Source organism: Aedes albopictus, chromosome 3 (assembly GCF_035046485.1).
Source record: "Aedes albopictus strain Foshan chromosome 3, AalbF5, whole genome shotgun sequence".
Taxonomy (NCBI): Eukaryota; Metazoa; Arthropoda; class Insecta; order Diptera; family Culicidae; genus Aedes; species Aedes albopictus.
The window spans coordinates 40,831,042-40,850,967 of record NC_085138.1 but is presented as its reverse complement, the minus strand read 5'-3'; the positions used below and the strand labels follow the sequence as shown (position 1 = coordinate 40,850,967).

At 40.9% G+C, this 19,926-nt stretch overlaps 1 protein-coding gene across 2 annotated transcripts in view; it reads right to left on the bottom strand.

The window, feature by feature from the left end:
• LOC109406843 (lachesin) overlaps positions 1–19,926 on the bottom strand; it is a 291,521-nt gene that overhangs the window by 270,731 nt on the left and 864 nt on the right. For both annotated transcript variants that reach the window (XM_062855605.1, XM_062855604.1), the window contains exon 2: positions 18,679–19,418. The gene's annotated coding sequence lies outside the window, so the exon portion shown is untranslated. The remainder of the gene's footprint in view (positions 1–18,678; positions 19,419–19,926) is intronic.

Sequence of the window (19,926 nt, the reverse complement as noted above, 5' to 3'; positions counted from 1 at the left end):
CACATTTTTTTCGTATGTTTGACTGAAAATACTCCTTGTAACAATAACGAATGAACAAACAGTTTGTTTGTTGGTGATTTGGTTTTGTTTTGTTAGGGATTTGCTATTTTTTCCTCTTGTCCTCTTCTATCTTTTCTTAAAAGTATCGCGTTACTTATACAAAAGAAATTCTGTGTTAGAGAAACTGGGCACCAAATTATTGAACATTCCTCATGCAAAACAACATCATACGTATCGAATCAGCCCACTGAATGACGTCAACGAATGTTTGCGACTTTGGATGGTATCATATTTTTACAATGTATAAATCAATATTTACCTTCCCACATGGCAAATAACTAACTTGTTTTAGTGAGGGCCACGTGTAACCCGCATTTCACGCACGATGCCGAATATTTTTCTTCCAACGGACCGAACATGAACTAACTCACCCAGATAACGTCCACCATAAATAAATAAATCCTGCTCGAATTACATGGGAAAAGTGGTACAAATCCCACGCCACTCACGAATCCTCAACCGAAATTCCGTCACCCCGGCCACCGTCACCTGTATACCAATTCCGTTCGTCCGGCTCCAAACGCAAACTTGTTATCAAAAACTCTTCCCAAAACTCATTCGCCCGGTTTTCGACACAGAAATCCCGTCTCCCGGATAATCGAATATCGTACGGACCAGGCACACACAAGTATATTCCCTCTGGACCTCAGAAAATCCCATCACCGGGAATGCTGGACACGACCCTGCCGGAGCAGGGATAAAAAATATATATTCAAAAACTTTTCCATCGGAAACTTTTCTCGACACAATTCCCCCTTTTTTCCATTTGTTGGGCTAAATGTTCCGACGAACGACCCGACCACCATAGGTACCTACTGAACAAACGACCGAACGGTTCTCGATCCGCATTCATTCAGGCACTGCTGCTAGTGTGAAATGAGATTTGAATATCAAACTTTTGGCGCAATAAATTCGTTCGGCATACGGCCCTCCGCTCCCATTAGTGAACCCACCCACTGGCTGTCTACAAGGTGTAGAGGTGGGCGGGCAGCAAATCAGAAAAAGGATTTCGGCGAAACTTTTCACCGCAGGCAGTCAGTGATTGAATTATGGTTAGCCGAAGAAGATAACGACATCACGTGGATCAGGTAGGCTGAGCAAAGCGCGCTGAAACTGACAAATCCGAACTACGTGAGGGTCAAACACATCATTAAATGGTCGTTGCCGTCGTCATGCTACCCTACAGATGATGGTGGTTGCTCGGAAGGTTCAAGTTGGAGAATGTCAATTCTAGTGTGTCATCTATCAACCAACAAACGCCTTTGGTTGTAAAAGTAAAACAGGGTGAAGAACATTATACAATCTATAGAGTAGTTGATGGGTGATTTTTTAGAGGAATATAAGCACGAAAGCTTTGGTTCGGCAAACCTGAGCGTCTGTTCTCCAGAAGGAGCGGCTCACAACAGCGTCTGATCCCCATGTCAGGGGCGGCTGATCAACGTCCGAGTCCCAGGGAAGGACTCTAAGCTCAACTGTGCACTATGGTCCTCCGGAAAGTAGGGGGTTGGTGTCAGGCCCTACGAGCCAGCCGTAAAAAGACCATTGTAGCGGAAAATCAGCAACAGAATAATACGAACCGAGACCAACGGCAATGACCCCAGCGAACAAAAAGGACTTGCGGTTGCGATTGGAATCTCGGTACGTGGAACTGCCGATCTCTCAACTTCATTTGGAGCACCCGCATGCTCGCCGATCTACTGAAGGACCGCGGGTTCGGCATCGTAGCGCTGCAGGAGGTGTGTTGGACAGGATCCATGGTGCGAACGTTTAAAGTTAACCATACCACCTACCAGAGCTGCGGCAACACACGCGAGCTGGGAACAGTTTTCATCGTGATGGGTGATATGCAGAGGCGCGTGATCGGTCGGATGCCGATCAACGAAAGAATGTGCAGGTTGAGGATCAAGGGCCGATTCTTCAACTTCATCATAATAAACGTGCACAGCCCACACTCCGGAAGCACTTATGATGGCAAGGACGAATTTTAAGCGCAGCTCGAACGCGAGTATGATAGCTGCCCAAGGCACGACGTCAAGATCATCATAGGAGATTTGAACGCTCAGGTAGGCCAGGAGGAGGAATTCAGACCGACGATTGGTAAGTTCAGCGCCCACCAGCAGACGAACGAAAACGGCCTACGACTCATTGATTTCGCCGCCTCCAAAAATATGGCCATACGTAGCACCTTTTTCCAACACAGCCTCCCTTATCGTTACACCTGGAGATCACCACAGCAGACTGAATCTCAAATCGACCACGTTCTGATTGACGGACGGCACTTCTCCGACATTATCGACGTCAGGACCTATCGTGGCGCCAACATCGACTCCGACCACTATCTGGTGATATTCAAACTGCGCCCAAAACACTCCGTCGTCAACAATGTACGGTACCGACGACCGCCACGGTACAACCTAGAGCGACTGAAACAACCTCAGCATACGCGCAGAATCTCGAGGCCGCGTTACCAGACGAGGGCGAGCTCGATGAGGCCCCTCTAGAGGACTGCTGGAGTACAGTGAAAGCAGCCATCAACGAAGCAGCCGAGAGCACCATCGGGTACGTGGAAGGGAATCGACGGAACGAATGGTTCGACGAAGAGTGCAAAACGGTTCTGGAGGAGAAGAACGCAGCGAGGGCGGTAATGCTGTGGCAAGGAACTCGACAGAAGCGGAAACAGCAGACCCGCCTCTTTCGGGAGAAAAAGCGCCGCCTGGAAGAAGCGGAGTGCGAAGAAATGGAACTGCTGTGCCGTTCCCAAGAAACACGGAAGTTCTATCAGAAGCTCAACGCATCCCGCAACGGCTTCGTGTCGCGAGCCGAAATATGCAGGGATAAAGACGGAGGCCTCTTGACGGACGGACGGACGTAAGGTGATCGAAAGGCGTGAATGGCGTGGAGAACGTAGACACGGAAGTCCACGGCAACGGAGGAAACGACGACGCCAGTGCAGCGGAGGACGGAAATGATCCAACTCCCACGCTGAGAGAAGTTAAGGATGCCATTCACCAGCTCAAAACCAATAAAGCAGCTGGTAAGGATGGCATCGCTGCGAAACTCAACAAGATGGGCCCAGAAAAGTTGGCCAGCTGTCTGCATCGGCTGATAGTCAGGATCTGGGAAATCGAACAGCTACCGGAGGAGTGGAAGGAAGAGGTAATCTGCCCCATTCACAAAAAAGGCGACCATTTGGAATGTGAGAACTTCAGGGCGATCACTATTTTGAATGCTACCTACAAAGTTCGATCCCTGATCATCTTCCGTTGTTTGTCACCTAAAACGAATGAATTCGTGGGAAGTTATCAAGCCGGCTTCATCGACGGCCGGTCGACAACGGACCAGATCTTTACCGTACGGCAAATCCTCCAGAAATGTCGTGAATACCAGGTCCCAACGCGTCACCTGTTCATCGACTTCAAAGCGGCATACGACAGTATCGACCGCGCAGAGCTATGGAGAATCATAGACGAAAACGGCTTTCCTGGGATTTCGGGTGAACTATCTAGTTCATTCGAATCTCGCCGGGGACTGCGACAAGGTGATGGACTCCTATGCCTACTCTTCAACATCGCTCTGGAAGGTGTGATGCGACGTGCCGGGCTCAACAGCCGGGGAACGATTTTCACAAAATCCGGCCAATTTGTGTGCTTTGCGGACGACATTATTCGCTAGAACATTTGGAACGGTGGCAGAGCTGTAACGCGAAGCAGCAAAGGTCGGACTGGTGATGAATGCCTCAAAAATAAAGTACATTCTGGTAGGCGGAACCGAGCACGACCGGATCCGTCTAGGTAGTAATGTTACGATAGACGGGGATAACTTCCAGGTGGAGGAAGAAGTCGTGAAATTCGGAGGCGCATCATCAGCAGAAGTCGGGCCTACTACGGGCTCCAGAAGAAACTGCGGTCGAAAAAGATTCACCCACGCACCAAATGCACCATTTACAAAACGCTAATAAGACCGGTGATCCTCTACGGGCACGAGACATGGACCATGCTCGAGGAGGACCTACAAGCACTCGGAGTTTTCGAGCGACGCGTGCTAAGGACGATCTTCAACGGTGTGCAGGAGAACGGTGTGTGGCGGAGAAGGATGAACCACGAGCTCGCTGCACTTTACAGCGAATTCAGCATCCAGAAGGTGGCCAAAGCCGGAAGGATACGGTGGGCAGGGCATGTTGCAAGAATGCCGGACAACAACCCTGCAAAGCTGGTGTTTGCAACGGATCCGGTTGGCACAAGAAGGCGTGGAGCGCAGAGAGCACGATGGGCGGACCACGTGGAGCGTGACTTGGCGAGCATTGGGTGCGACCGAGGATGGAAAGCGGCAGCCACAAACCGAGTATTGTGGCGTACTATTGTTGATTATGTCTTGTCTTAATGATGTTGAACAAATAAATGTAATGTATGTATCATGTGGGGTAGTCCCAAAGGAATCGTTTGTTGAAATATTTAGAAAACTCTTTAGGCTGACACAAATTTCGATTTTCTCTAATGTCACCGCCCCCTCGTAAAATTTTGGTCGGAATCCGACATTTTGAGGGGGGACACAAATAAATTATTCAAGAAATTTAAACTTTTTAAAATGAAATTAGAGTCGTCGAGAAAATTTCTTAACAAATCCGATGAGTTTGACGATTTTGCCTAATTGTTTGGGTAATTTTGCATCAAATGCACTTATTATTTATCATCCTCCCCCTTAACGAGTCAGCGAGTAAAGTGACAAAAGAAGAAAATGATATTTGTTCCGGCCTTATGGAATTCTTGGGAATACATATTACTGAATGAATTCCTTCAGAAACACTTGGAGGAGTTCCTGAAGCAATCTCTGTAGCAACTTTCGAAGCAAACCTTGGAGGAATTTGTAAAGAAGTCCTTTAAGTTATTCCTATATGAATCGTAAAAGATATCTAAGAAAAAGTTCTTGAAGCTCCTCATTTGAAACAAATGCTTGATGAAATCCTTAGAAAAAAAATCATAGAAGGTAAAGAAAATTCGGATGAAATTGGTGTTATTGCTAAGTAAATCTTTAATGGTACCAAAAGATGGAAACCTTGAAAGAATGCCTTGAGAATTCATTTAAAAAATCCAATACAATTTCTTGGATAAATTTCATTGAGAATTCTTACATTTTTTCTATTAGAATTTTCCTTTGGAAATTTCTTTTGGATCTTTTTCAGTAATTGCTTTGGAAATCCGTGCAACAATTCGTTAGGGAATATATTGGAAAATTTATTTGGAAACTACTTCGACATCCTTCATTATTTTTAAAGCAATTCTTTGGCAATTGTCTCAGCTATTGTGTTCGCAATTCCTTTGGTAAAAATTATCGAGATTTTGTTTTAGGAACTTTGTTACAAGTTTCATTGAAAATTCCTACGGCAATTCTTTTGAGAAATTGTTAAGCAATTCCTTTGGAAACTTCTTTGATCAGTTCTCGGCAATGCTTCAGCAATGGCTTTGCGAACTTCTTCAGAATATTTTTTTGACAGAAATTTCTATTCCATTTACAATTTCTCGTTGTTTTTTTTTTTACAATTCGTTTAAGAAATTACCTTGGGAATAACTTACTTTGGAAATGTATTCGGTGAATTTCCTGTGATCTACCCCGTGGAAATCTTTCATATTACCTTTGGCGGAGTTTATTTCAACAAAGTTTTTGAAAATCCTTCTTACCATTTTTATTGAATTTGATCCTAAAATTCCTATAAGATTATTTTTGGGGGTATCTTGGAATTTTTTTTTGAGAACTATTTCGGCAGTTCCTTTGAAATTTGGTTCGGTAACTCATTCAAAAATTTATGGGCAATAATATTCGAAATAGATTTAGGTTTTTATTTTTGAAAATATCTACGGCATAACTTTTCGAAATTCTTTGGGCAATTGCTTTATAAATTTATCAGGCAAACCTTACGATATTTCCTTTAGCAATTTCTTTGGAAGTTTCACCGGCAGTCCCTTTGCTTTTGTAATTATTTCAATAGTTCCTACCAAAATTAATTAGGCAAGTGCTTTGAAAATTCCTTAGTTAATTCGTAGGCGGCAATTTTGGAAAATTTCTCCGTTAATTCCTCAAGAAATTTCTTTGGTTATTCCTGCGGAAATTTCTTTCGATAATGCTTTGCGGATTTCTGTATATTGCCACTTTTGAGATTTTATGAGATACACTCTTACAAATAAAAAAAAAAACAAGCATTTACCATGGAACGGCTGAAGAGAATCTCAAGGAAGTACCCAAGGAATTCCCGAAAATCTAAAAAAGTTTACAAACAATTTCCTAAAAAAGCACAAAAATTGTTTGAAGGAATACTCGAAGGAATGTAGATTTTTTTCATCTGCCACTGGTCTTGGGGGAATTTCTGTGAGAATTCTTGAAAGAATTCTTACATTTTTTATTTGAATCAGTTGAATCTTTGAAGAAATCGCGAGGGAATTTATTTATGAACTAATAAAGAAATCTTTGGAAAAACTCCTGAAGAAAGTTTGGGAGGAATTTCTAAAGGCATCTTTGAAGAAATTCTTTTAGAATTTTGAATAAATCCTTGGTAGAATTTCTAAAGCAATCCCTGGATAAAGCCCAAAAGTAATCTTCTATAGAGCTCTTGGAGAAATTATTGAATAAATTAAGCAAAGAATGCTTTATCCGATTGATGAAACCTTCGCAGAGGTTCCTAATAAGATCTTCGAAGAAATTCCGAAAGATTTTTTAAGAAATATTTAAGAAATCCTTGGAAAAAATCCCGTAGGAATTTTTGAAGCGATTCCTGAAGAATTCTCGATGGGTACCCTATATGAATTCTTAAACTAGCATTAATCACTTAAAAGATGCTTCTAGGCATTCTTAAAGAATTCTTGAAGAAAGCGGCAAAACAGTCTTAGGAGGAATCCTTTTAGAAACTTCTGAAGCAATCATTTGATTTTATCTTATCAAATCAGATATCTATAGGCATATAGGCATATACGCTCCTATTTTCATCCTACTGAAAACATAGTAATGAAGTGCTTTTTTATGTTTTTGTTAAAAGTGAGCACGAATGATAACAAAAATTACGTAATCAATCAGCGCGGTAATCGCTTTGTTTTCGAATAGGATGAATTTGGGATTGTAGGATTACAGAGACACGGTGACCCTACGAGGAATCCTCGAAGATTTTTTTGGACGAATTTTCGGAGGAAGTTCTGGAGGCATCAATAAAAAAAATCCTGGAGAAATGCTTGAGATGCCTGAAGGTTACTCTAAATCTTTTTTTTTTTTCGGAATGAGAATGAGAGTTTTTCGAAAGAATTTCTAAGGAGTCTGATCAAAAGTCACAATAGAAAGTTTTAGAAGAGATCTTAGAGGAATGTTAGCAAAAATTCCTGAAGGAATCCTTGGGGAAACTCGTAGAGTAGATAAATTTTATGGAATTCGTTGGAAGAAATCCAGAAGGATTTTTGGAAAGAATTCCAACGGAAGTTCCTTTTAGAGGAACTTCTGTAGGGATCCTTGGAGGATTTTTTTTAAATTTATTATCCAATGGATTCTTTTGAAATTCTTTAGAGGATTTCCAGGATGAATCTCTTAATAAAACTTTAGAGAAACCCCTTGAAGAGTATTTGTATTTTTTTTTTTTCGAAAAAGCGTTGCAATAATTCTCCAAGGAAACCTTGGAGAATTTTCTAAAAGAATCTTTAGAAGAAATTCTTAAGAAACCTTCAAAAGAACGCCAAGATGAGTAATGAATATTTGAGAAAATCCAAGATGAATTCTTGGATAAATCACTGGAAAATGATTTACTTCCGTGGAAAAATCATTTATGGGATATTTGGAGGATCTCCTGATAGAAACAATGGAGGAATGAAATTCTAAAAAAAAACTTTGAAGCCTTTACAAGAATCTTTTCATGTACTCTGAACATTCTCGGAGACAACACTGTAAGAATACATGAAAGAGTGTTTAGAGAAATATTTAATGACACCCTTGCATTAATCACTTGAAAGATTCCTAAAGATAAATTATTATTCAAGAAAGATTTTTTCAAAGAAAATGGTAAAGCAATCTTTGAAGGAATTCATAAAGGATTACTTAATGCAATTCCTAAATAAATTGTTAAAAAAAATCGTCATAATTCTTAGAAAAAAATCGCTAATTGATGGAACTCCCGGATGTATCCTTGCAGAAATCCCCGCAGAAATTCTTAAAGGAATACAGACAATATTGTTTAACCTTCAGTCAGTCAGTTAGCCACCACGCCCAGCATCACGCCAATGCTGAGAAGTCGAGATTTGTTTCAACGCTTTGTATGTTGCTTTGTATGATTGCGCATTAACGGAATCATTCTTTTTTCAGGGTTTCTATACCCTATTGTTGTTGTTATTGTTGTTGTTGTTGTTCTAAATGCTGTATTATTACTAGTCATACTACACAGCACTTCACCGAGAGATCATTCATCCATTGATCATGTTTCTCGGAAGAATACAAGAGGAAAATCGATCGTTGCAGTAAGACCCCATTAAAGGTACTAAACACGAGAAATGGTATTTGCATGTTAAAATTTGGTTCGGATATGTTAACAATCTCGTTAACATGTAACTAAAGGTTAGATTTTGTACTCTATTCAATAAAACTGGTCACAAATATTTTCACGCGTTTGATATTGCCGTCAGTATGCTGACATTGTCGATTATGCGAACATGAGCAGGGTGTAAAACGATTAATGATCTGAAATCAACAGCCAAGGTAAGATTTTAACGAAATTTGGTTGATTGGTTTGGTTTGCGGACGACATAAAAGAGCGAACAAAAAACACATGGTCGGTCGTCTTTAAAAATAGTCCCAACATCTGAAAAACCACGTGATTGACCAAATCCTAAAGGGAGCAGAAGAATGCTTATGGAGGATGGCATATCCCTTTCGGGACGGAGAGCAAAAAACAGAAATTTCCATACAAATTACTCAATTTTGGATCTCTAGAACTCTCAGACTTTCTATTAAATCAACACTATTTCTTTGGCATTTGCAAGAACTACTCTTTAACTTTCGATTCGTAGTTTTGTCCATCTTACCTAGATAAATCAAAAAACAAAAATTTGCGACAGATAAAACTTTTTCATGTTTTACAATTTTTGCTCACTTTTTGTTCAACTTGTTGTGGCAAATCTCACACACAACATAAACAAAACTTTGTTTGCACACATGCAAGTATATGTCATGGTTCAATATATAAAACAATTTACATCAGGTAGGGAATCGCGCTACTTGGGCGGTGGCTTCTATATTCGTCTATTTTCCACTATAACTCAGTCAAATTTAAACCAATTGACACAACTTTTGGAATGTGGTGAGATATGTATAGTATCTACCCGTGTACAACATTTCAAGTCAATTGGTTCAAAATTGACTGAGTAATAAGTAGTGGAAAACAGACGAATATAGAAGCCACCGCCCAAGTGGCGCGATACCCTAAATCAAAGACAAAAATTACGCAAAACTGTTGTTGCTCAACAGCACAATTGTGTTGGTTCATCACGAAAGGGATATGGGAGTAAAAGAACAACGAAAATATCCATACCGGTTGGGCCGAGGCCGAAGAGATAGAATCCACGTGAAGCGACCGCTGCTGCCTGCGCGCTGTCGGCAATGGAAATCAAGCTAAATTGTTTTGCTCGGTGTGGAGGAAAAATGTGAGAAAATTAGGAAATTGTTTGTCCTGTACCCTGCCTCTGGCGATTTGTGTGGAAGCAAAGGCAGCATGACGAAAATGGGAGATTTATTTTAATTTTCGCTGGGGAAAATTAATGGGAGTTAATGTTTTTTTTATTGAAGACAGCTTTTGAACGTATGGATCAGATGGAAGATGTTTAAACTTCAAGGTAATTGATGAAAATATAGACGTTTAGGAAGAATCGAGACACATAAGACCCCTGTTTTATTTAAAACGTAGAACTTGACAAAAAACTGAAATGCAGAACTGCTATGAAACAAAATAATCAAATATATTGAAAACTAGCTGTCCCGGCAAACTTTGTCTTGCCGTCTTGTGGTGTTTTGACAACTGTTGAGTTCAAAATAACACCGCACTCTAGATTGGTTTCATTTCGATCGTGTTGGCTACCTTCTCAGCTCATGAAAAATCAGTACTTTCTCAATTTTCTTACTTTTCCAGTTGATTTTCGTAACTTTTTTTTGCATATAAACACAGCCACCAAGAATACGAATCTAACCATGCAAGAGTGATCCTGATCGGTTCAGCCGTTCTTGAGTTTTGTTGCCTCAAAGGGACTTCAAACTCATTTTTATATATATAGACTAGCTGTCCCGGCAAACTTTGTCTTGCCAGGTTGAAGTGGTTTGACAACTGTGGAGGTCATTTTAGCACAGCACTCTAGATTGGTTTCATTTCGATCCTGTTGAATTTCTTCTCGATTCATGAAAAATCATTACTTTCACAGTTGTTCTACTTTTTAGTTGATTTTTGTAATTTTTTATTACATATAAACACAGCCACCACGAATACGAATCGAACCGTGCAAGAGTCATGCTGATCAGTTCAGCCGTTCGTGACTTTTGTTGCCTCAAAGGGACTTCAAACTCATTTTTATATATATAGATAACAAGTAAGCAAGTACATAGTGAAAATTGAAATGTGCTACAATTTTCGCCGTATAAATCAGCAACAAAACATAATTTCTAAACGCAACCGATGAATGGATTTTTTAAAAATAAAATATAAGCATTCAAACTGTTAAAAAACATGTAAAAACGAACCTAAAATAGGTTAGCATTAGATAAACAACACGATGCAAAATTAAAATCACAGCTTTGCTTAGCTAAGAAAGATTGTAATGTTTTTTATTACATGTGCTATATAATATTGTACAACGTTTAAAAGCCACTGTGACAGAAAGTACTATCGCACGCACAGGTGTCCCTCCCCGTGAAAATTAAAGTTAAACAAAAACAATCAAACATGATTGGCTGTACAATTATTTGAGTGGCTTTCACGCCATCGCACAAATTAAAACATCAATTTTATGCCTGAATGGACCCAATCAACATTTTTTTTTTTATTTTCACCCACTCAATATAGAAGATCAATACTGTTACAGTATCGACTGTTAAACATCCCAGCAAAGTACAGACCACCGAACCACAATCGAATCCCATAAACCACAACCCATTACGGATGATGATGCCACATGGCATAGAGTAAAGTGCACATGCCAACTAGATTACATCCCACGCGGGTAGAATCGGTTCAAACGACCGCTGGTCAACGTATTTCATGGCCAGCTAATTTCATCAAGCCCACAATAGCCCTCGGCTATGGAAAACAGAAAAAAAATACAAATTAATCTACCTAGCGGTGCAGGTGTAATTTGCATACAATACGTTTCTAGTTTTTTAATCATTTGACAAAGTAAGCTTGAAACAAGGCTTGAAAGGCTTCAATGAACAAACCAAATGTAACTGCGACCCTGGCAAATGCTCCTTAGAAAACCAAAAGCCGCTCCATAAATGCCGTTTGCCCGAGTTTCGTTTGACCGATCACCATTTTGCCGAAGTTATATAATTTAGAAGAACTTGCATGTTTGCGGCCAATATGATCATCAGAAATATTTCCATCTTTTAATTATAATCTATTCTTTCTAGTTTTACCATTCAGAAATTAGTTGGCGCTGAAAATTACATTATTTCATCAGAGATTTATCCTTTTTTGAAACATAGGCTTTTCTTTCGAACTAACTGGGGTCTCCAGTTAGCCTAGTGGTTAAGGCTATGGATTGCCAATCCGGAGACGGCTTGTTCGATTCCCGGTCCGGTCGGGAAAATTTTCTCGACTCCCTGGGCATAGTGTATCATTGTACTTGCCTAACAATATACAAATTCATGCAACGGCAGGCAAAGGAAGCCCTTCAGTTAATAACTGTGGAAATGCTCGAAGAACACTAAGTTGAAGCGAGGCAGGCCAAGTCCCAGTGAGGACGTAGAGCCAGAAAGAAGAAAAAGAAGCTTTTCTTTCGAGTTATACTGATGTGGAGAACAGTGACATTATCACTTGAGTTCGTAGTTCATTTTCGGCTAAATGACATTCGACCAAATGGCGTTCGGTCAAATGGAATTCGGCCAAATGACCAGGAAATCAGGGTGACCAATTTTAAGAAGGTTAGACCATTGAAAATCAAAGTTTTTCAAAACTAATAACTAAAAAACTTTCCTTTCGAATCACATGAACGAATTTTAATCTCATTTTATCATATTGAAGCTATTGAATTCTATAGTTTTCAGAAGAATGCGTTGAAAGATCCTAAACGTATTAAAATTCAAAATATGTAAACAGGATCTGAGTGCCATTAGAAATCTCGCGCACCCGAATTCAGCCAATTCGAAAACAAGCGAGTGCTGGAGGATTTTCTGGAAGCAGTTAAGGTGTCATGATGCATCACTAAGCTTTCAAATGAATCATTGACTTTTTGCTTTTCAATGATTGCTTGCCTCGCTTTTGAAGTGATAAAAAACTGACAATTCTGCAGCAACGCAGCCGAAAAAGTATCATCGTAATCACTGCGAGTGAGCATATAGGATGATACTTTTTCATAGGAATGTTCGCTTTGGTGGCAAAGAATTATTAGGGAATCGCGCCACTTGGGCGGTGGCTTCTATATTCGTCTGTTTTCCACTATAACTCAGTCAAATTTGAACCAATTGACACAACTTTTGGAATGTGGTGAGATAGGTATAGTATCTACCCGTGTACAACATTTCAAGTCAATTGGTTCAAAATTGACTGAGTTATAGTGGAAAACAGACGAATATAGAAGCCACCGCCCAAGTGGCGCGATACCCTACTTTTAAATTTCGAGCCACATATCCAACGTGACTGCCGATGCTGATGATGTCGTAAAAAGCCTTAAGAATCCTAAAAGAAGTTCCAGGAGGAATCTCAGAAGAATTTTTGGAGGAATCCTGCAAAAAAATTCAAATTAAATTTTCTGAAGGAATCACAGAAAGAACACCTGGAAAAAACCTCAGAAGGTTTTGTGGGAAGAACCGATGGAGGCCAAATGGTTCTATGACAAAAGGTCGAAGGTCAAACAGTACAATGTCAAAAGGTCGAAAGGACAAAAGGTCGAAAGATCGACAAGGACAAAAGGTCAAAAAGCCGGGGCCCGTGGCGTAGTGGCTACACGGTTGCTTCATAAGCAGATGGTCATGGGTTCGATCCCAGTCCCGGAACTTTCGTCAGTTGCTCTTTCCCCCTGAGAGCAGCTGACACTGACCCTCTTCTGAGCCCATGGCTCAAATGAACCCAGATACTTGGAAATCGGCGAACGGCAACCCATAATGGACCCCCAATCGGACTGGAAAACATGAACAATCAACAGCCACACATCAACATCCTCGTGCTCATCATTCTACCATGATAGGGTAGAAAGTGAAAGCAACGCAACGGCAACCAGTTCGAAGTAGTACAATGAAAATAGAATACATTTAGGCGCTGTACAAAGTGTAAGTACAGCTTCCAATTGGAATCGCTCTCGCAGTGCCCTAGTGGACAATGGACTTATCCACCGATGAACCGAATTCATCGCGGTCCGAGAATTTTGACACTAGAGCGGGGCCGTTCCAATCAGAATTGGACCATTCTGATTGGAACAGACCCCGCTCTAGTGTCAAAATTCTCGGACCGCGATGAATTTGGTTCATCGGTGGATAAGTCCATAGAGCTGTAAATTAGGTTAAGTGATTGAAGAATAATAACAGTATGGACTTATCCACCGATGAACCAAATTCATCGCGGTCCGAGAATTTTGACACTAGAGCGGGGTCTGTTCCAATCAGAATCGTGCAATTCTGATTGGAACGGCCCCGCGCTAGTGTCAAAATTCTCGGACCGCGATGAATTCGGTTCATCGGTGGATAAGTCCATGCAGTGGTGTTGCCTTTTTTTTTTAAAGTTCAAAAGGTCGAAATAAAAATGTAAATATGACAGGTCGAAATAAAAAAAAAGACCAGGACAAAATGTTTAAAGGAAGACGGTTGAAAGGTTAAAAGCTCGAAGGCTGTACTTAATAGTACAACATGATTCGTTAGTTGTGGGAAGCGGATTTCAAATTCATTTAAGTCCCTGCAGCGCAATAATGTACACCATATTTTTTTCGCATTCCGTCACTCATAATCAATATGAATATTTGGATGGAATAAAAAAGAAATGGTCCAAACATATAGAAACACTACATATAAAGTATCTATAAATGCCATACTAAAGGCAAAATATTAACATTTATATTATTTGTAAATACGCCAAAAATTGACATAAAGGATTACTAGAACGAACAACCCAATTATTTTTTCATTTCGTCTTTTTGAACCTTCGACTTTTTAACTCTTCGACCTTTTGACATTCGACCGTTTCGCCTTCGACCTTTTCGTCTTCAACCTTTTCACCTTCGAACTTTTGTCCTACAACCAGGCCCGATGAATGCTATAAAGACATCCTGAAGGCATCCCAAACGAAGTTACAGAAGCAATTCCGAACTCAATTTCCCAATCCCTGCCAGACGCAATGTCCAGAAGAGATATCGGATTTTGAGCATTTGATGAATTTAATTGGAAATCATTGAAGATATACCATGACGCCGTGCGGCTTCCAATATGGCATCGAAAGGCACATTGTCAAAGGCACCTTTGATATTTAAGAAAACACCCAAACAAGATTGCTTTTGAGCGAATGCTTTCTCGATATCGTAAACAACCTTGTGTAAAAGAGTCACAGTGGACTTTCCAGATTGGTAGGCATGTTGGTTCACATGAAGAGGCACGTTAGCCAGATGAACATCACGGATGTGATGATCCACAATGCGTTCTAAGCATTTCAGAAGAAAAGAGGTCAAACTGATAGGTCTGAAACTCTTTGCCTCTTCATACGACGCACGACCCACTTTCGGAATAAACTTCACAGTAATATCCCGCCAGGATTTGGGAAGATACGCTGTAGCAAACAAGTATTTTTTTTTTCAAAACATGTTTGAAATGATCAAATCTCTTCTGAAGCAAAATAGGATAAACCCCATCTGCCCCAGGAGATTTGAAAGGAGCAAAGCTTTTAAGTACCCACTCAATCGATTCTATAGTTACAAAACTCCGAGCCGAAGCCAGGGAATCGTAATTACAAGAAAAGACATCAGGTTCATCCGAAGATGTAATATCCACACATCCAGGGAAGTGTGTGCTGAATAAGCATTCCAGAACTTCCTCATCAGAGGAAGTCAGATCGACATTTGGCAAACGAAGTTCGTTCACTCGGAAATCCTTAGATTTCGCTAGGATTTTATTTAACCGACTGGCTTCACTCAAACTGGAAACATTTGCACAAAGGTTTTTCCAGCCAGATCGTTCAGCAGACCGGAGAGCTTTCCTGTAGGCCTTGCGAGCCGACCTGAAAGCCTCCGAACCAGCCGAACGTCGTCTGTTCCAACTCTTTCTATATTCTTTCCTGAGCTTCGCCAGATCGGAGTTCCACCAAGGGGTTCCTCTTGTGATCTTCATAGACCGTAGAGGGCATGCTTCTTCAAAAGCTTCCATGATGAAGGTCGTTGTAGTATCAACGGCATCATCTAAATCACTTGGAGTGTCGATGGATGGTGAGTATCCATGAAATTTGGCCGCAACCAAATCAGTAAAATGATCCCATTTATTGTTGACCGGGGATTCCTGAAACGCAATGTTTGCGAAGTAACATTTAAATGTCCAAAAAAGATGTAGCGATTGTGAGATGAAGATGCTCCATCTGACACATACCAATTGGTCAGCTCGTGACTAATTCTACTAAAGCAAAGCGTTATGTCTAACAGGATCGCAGCAAACCGCGCGCTTGACCGGTTGAATTTTCAAATCGTCTGTCGTGGTTTTCTCGGCTTCGCGTACAACAGCTGGTAGTGCTAGTGCTACGCCATCCGGCGAGCTTTTTGAATCGTCGTGGCGTGTGTGTTTTGATGCTGCTGCTAGCAGTTCCACAAACGGGAGTGTCAAAGTTATCGTCAATTTTATGTTTAGACGTGTGAGGGAAAAACGGTGTAAATTGTCGCAAAATGTGTAAAATGACGACATCCGATGCGGAAGACTCCTAGTGGTGTTGGTGAAAGTTCTGGTTCGTGATTGCCGTCTCCAAGAATATATATAATAGAATGAAAACTGAAAATTGTATGTGAGTGGTTCCTGCTCCTCCGGCCGGGCGACAACCTCGGATTCATTGAAGAGAATACGGAAAACAATTACGTGTGTGCAGCCAGCCTATTGGCAGCGTCCGCTATTGTTCGTCGTTCGCTATTGCACAGACTGATCATCGACCGATTTGCTAGCCGCTGCAACCGCTGTTGACAGCTATTCATGGCTCCTGTTGGGAATAATGGATCAGCCGGAGCAAGACATATACTTGGTGAGATCTTTCTTAATTAACAATTTCATACATTTCAGGAAGGAAAATTATCTGTCTTGACAAAACCTTCTATAACCATGATAATCCCGACAAAATACTCAATTATACTGAATCCCAGACCATTCCCAAACAAAAATCCCAATGCTTTCTATTTACGAGGGCGTCGGTGAGTCGCTGGCACCTCGATAAATAGATATCATCCCTTCCCTACTATCCCTTCCCATGCTACGCTATATGTAGGTTAATTTAGGTAGGCCAAATTGTGTTTCTTTTCGTTTCAGAGAGCGAGCAATGGCGCTTAAGCCTAGGCTTGTTAGCCAGGACACATGGTCCAAATGCCTGTGCCCCATCCCTGAAGCAAAAAGGCCCATGGAGTGACAAAATTGCTTAGCTATGTCACTCCCAACGTTGGTGACTGAATACACTAAAACACTTACACTCACACCAACACATCTACATGATCTACTCAAATACAATTACACAATCTGAATCTTGCCGCATCACTCGCTTATAGTGAATCCCCATCCCCAATAAACCCATTCCATATATCCAACTCCTTGACACTTATGGGGGTGTCGGTGAGTCGCTGACCTCTTGTAAAGTAGGTGTCATATCATCACATCCTTTCCTATCCTCGTAACGGAGAAGATGGGCGTGGCCGGCAATGGAAGTTCTCATGTATTTTTTACTTCAACCTCTGATTGGATAGCTATTCTTTCCCAAATAGCATTCCATAAGCAATTAGTATAGGAGTATTAAAGTTTTAACATGACAACTTTCAGTACGCAATCTACGAATTACTCCGTTACCACGCAACGCAACGCAACGCAACGCAAAGCAAAGCGTTATGTCTAACACTTCCTCTCTAGCAGATACCATGAAGGTTGGGCTGTTGCCTATGTTAACCCTTTCCTTCCCACGACTTTGAACGACTATATGTATGCTAAAAAGCGTTTCCAAAAAAAGTGCTTGAACAAAAGTTATTGCAAATTGGCTAAATTTTTCGAAATCAATGAAAAAAATTGGTTGTAAATCAATAGGTTTTTGATTGTTTATCAATAGTTCTGCTATTGAAATAAGTAGTTGGTAGTTGGATCAACCTTATGAGGTTACAACCATATTTGTAAAATTATTGCATCATATTCATCTAATTCCATTTATCCCGAGTTCGCCGAAAATCGATGGTGCTCTAGAGCAACCATGGGAAGTAGAGGGTTAAGTAATGCAAGATCTGTACTACTTAACCATCAAAATGGAGCCTCTCAAGTTGATGTCTGAGCTGTCCCAGATGATATGGTGAGCATTTGCATCACTGCCAACAATTAGCGGAAGGCCTTTTGAAGTACAGTATGTGATGACTTGTTTGAAAGCATCCGTTGGGGATGGTTCATCATGCGGTAAATAAACCGAACAATAGACAGACGTATTTCCTGTTGAGGTTTCCAACAGATACATCAATTGTGATAGCACACACATCTCTGGTGGTTAGTTCAGAGATGAGTGTAGCAACTATTGCGTTGCGTTGCAGGCTCGAGGCATGACACGCGAGTTTGCCATTTCATGTTTACTGAAAATAGCAAACACCGGGTTCACAAGGTTTCCTAGATAGGAATTCCCCTTACGGAAGTAAGATTCTTGGACCAAGGCCACTTGGGCTGTACCATTTTGCATAGGTCTGCAAAGATTAATCGTTGCTGTTCTTTTATGCTGAAGATTGATCTGAGCTATAATAACCGTAGCCTCTACCCAAACTAGGTAAGATTAAACTATTCGCAACAACAGCACAACAAAGAACAGCAGCAATAAAACCAGATCGGTATCGATTGGAAAACGCCAAAGGCGAGGATACACAGAATACACTGTGTAAATCGCATAATGCGAAACCATATAGGTGAAAATTTAAACTAATTAACAACATCTTCATAATCCCGCCCTTATTTAGCCTCAAAAACAAGCGATTCATAGTGTTATTTTTAGCCAATTGAGACTACCGCTACCGATACTACACTGCTATCTAAGCTGATCGAGAGGATAAGTTGATATATATTAGTATGGCTTGCTCAATGCTTATAAAGCTAATTCATGTCAACTTTTTGAAAATATCTTTAAGATTGATTAAAATATCATATTTTAAGAGTGAAATGATAGCCTTTCTTTACAACTTTGTTGTACGAGAAAAGCAAAAATATAATAATACTCACCGGACTTCACTATTCCAATTCCGTAGCTGTGAATTCCGACTCGAAAGGCATCCCACGCGCGCGAGCGTCCTTCAAATTTTTAATTAAAAATGTTTCCCTCACACTCTTCTTTTGCGCCCGGTATCAAACTGCAAGCAGCCGAATCGAGCTGATTCAAGCTGATTCAACACTATACTATTCCATCCATCAGAGAGAGACTCCTAGGCTCAGGGCTGGGGCTGTTCATTTATACACTGTGTAAAACAACCGACGACGCGACGCGAGGGCAGTGAGGCACACCCGTTGCAATTCCGATTATTTCACCCCCGGATTTTCCGGATTATTCCACACAAAAGAACTCACTTTGTAATTCGTGGCCCGACACACTGCGATACAGGGTCCGATGCGGTGATCCATGGTCAGTGAGCATGCTGCCACGTGGCCATCGTAGTCGGCGTCGTCATTTCACCAACGTTCATCCCTTTTTTTTTCGATTGGCAACCACCACGCCGCTAAATCCAATACGGAGACCAATGATGCATGGTGCTTTTGGGGCTGCGATGGGTTTTTTTCTGTATCCCGGGCGTCCGGTTTCCGTTCAATTTCAAACTTTGAATTCCATTCCTCGGGCTTCCTAATGGGCGCTATTGGCGGCCCTCGACCACATCACCACAATGTGCGAACATATTTCAGTCAAGTCCCGCCACAACTATCATCCATACTGCTGCTGCCATATGAACCCCGGCGTACGCAAAAATCAACTGGATAAAAAATCGAAAGCTTTTCATTAGGGTGTAGAATAGTGAATGTGCCGGAAAGTTAACTTGCGCTCAAACCTCAGAATAACCCAGTCGTGTGGAAATTTGAACCATTTCTAAAATACACCTAGCTGAACAATGTAACAGTTAAAATTGAATAATTTTCAGTGCACTGAAAAAAATGTTACAACAAATTGAACAGGTTTTGAAAGCTGAAATTTTGTCTATGCCCTATACCGTGTGCCCTCGGTAATTTGAACAATATCCAATGCAAACCAGCGTGGTTCATTTCTAAATTTAACTTCTAGTAACGATATATACATTTGAGAACCGTTCCTCTCCTCTTTTTGGCGTTACGTCCTCACTGGAAGAAAGCCTACTTCTCAGCTTCAGAAGGCCGGCTCTAGAGGTACGTTATCCTCCATTTGGAACATTTGTGCCATCATTTCTCAGATTAGTATTCTATGAGTACTTCAGTTAATAACTGAGAACTTCCTTTGCCAGTGACCAT